The sequence below is a fragment of the Apium graveolens genome, chromosome 10, assembly GCF_009905375.1.
Source record: "Apium graveolens cultivar Ventura chromosome 10, ASM990537v1, whole genome shotgun sequence".
Taxonomy (NCBI): Eukaryota; Viridiplantae; Streptophyta; class Magnoliopsida; order Apiales; family Apiaceae; genus Apium; species Apium graveolens.
Window position 1 is genome coordinate 130,180,170 of NC_133656.1, and position 750 is coordinate 130,180,919.

Genomic DNA, 750 nt, shown 5'->3' on the forward strand with positions numbered 1-750 from the left:
TCATTTTTCTTATAGTATCATATTAATAGAAAAATATTTAAAATTTTTCCACATAAATGCATTGGTAGCCTATAAATTACCATGTATTAATCAAGTAATGACCAATAACATGCCAAATAACAAATGCATACAAATAATTAAGAGTTTTACAACAAAAATTCTGACGAATAAACAATAAAATGACTGGAAACTTGTACTCTTCATTGAACTAAAAGTTTTAATAAATAATGATAATTTCGGTGGAGTTCAAATATGGAGTAACATTTAACTAATAATCTAAAAAATAATGATTACATATATGTGTGAGGTTCATTTTTACAGCCAGTTGATTTAAGATAAAATCGGAATCAAATCATAAACCTCACTTTATATATATTAGGTGAACCGGAATCACCATTCTCGGTTAGGATCCTTTAAAATCGGATTGGTTTTTGCCGTTTAACCCTAACCATGATGCCAGGGAATTTACAATATGTTAAGAAAAATCAACGGGTTGTTTAGTTTTCCAAAAAACTTTTTTTATTTATAGAAAAATTTGAATATGTGTTCATCTTGCATATTTTTTAAAATAAAAATTAGAAAAATAGAAAACACGATTTTCTGATTTATAACTAGATAAAGAAAACTGTGTAAAACAACTTTTTATTATTTTCTAATTTATGAAACACCTTAAACTCACCATGTTCACTGACATTCTTAACCTAATATACACTGTTCAGTGCCCCTTTTTATATAATTATGCATAATGTA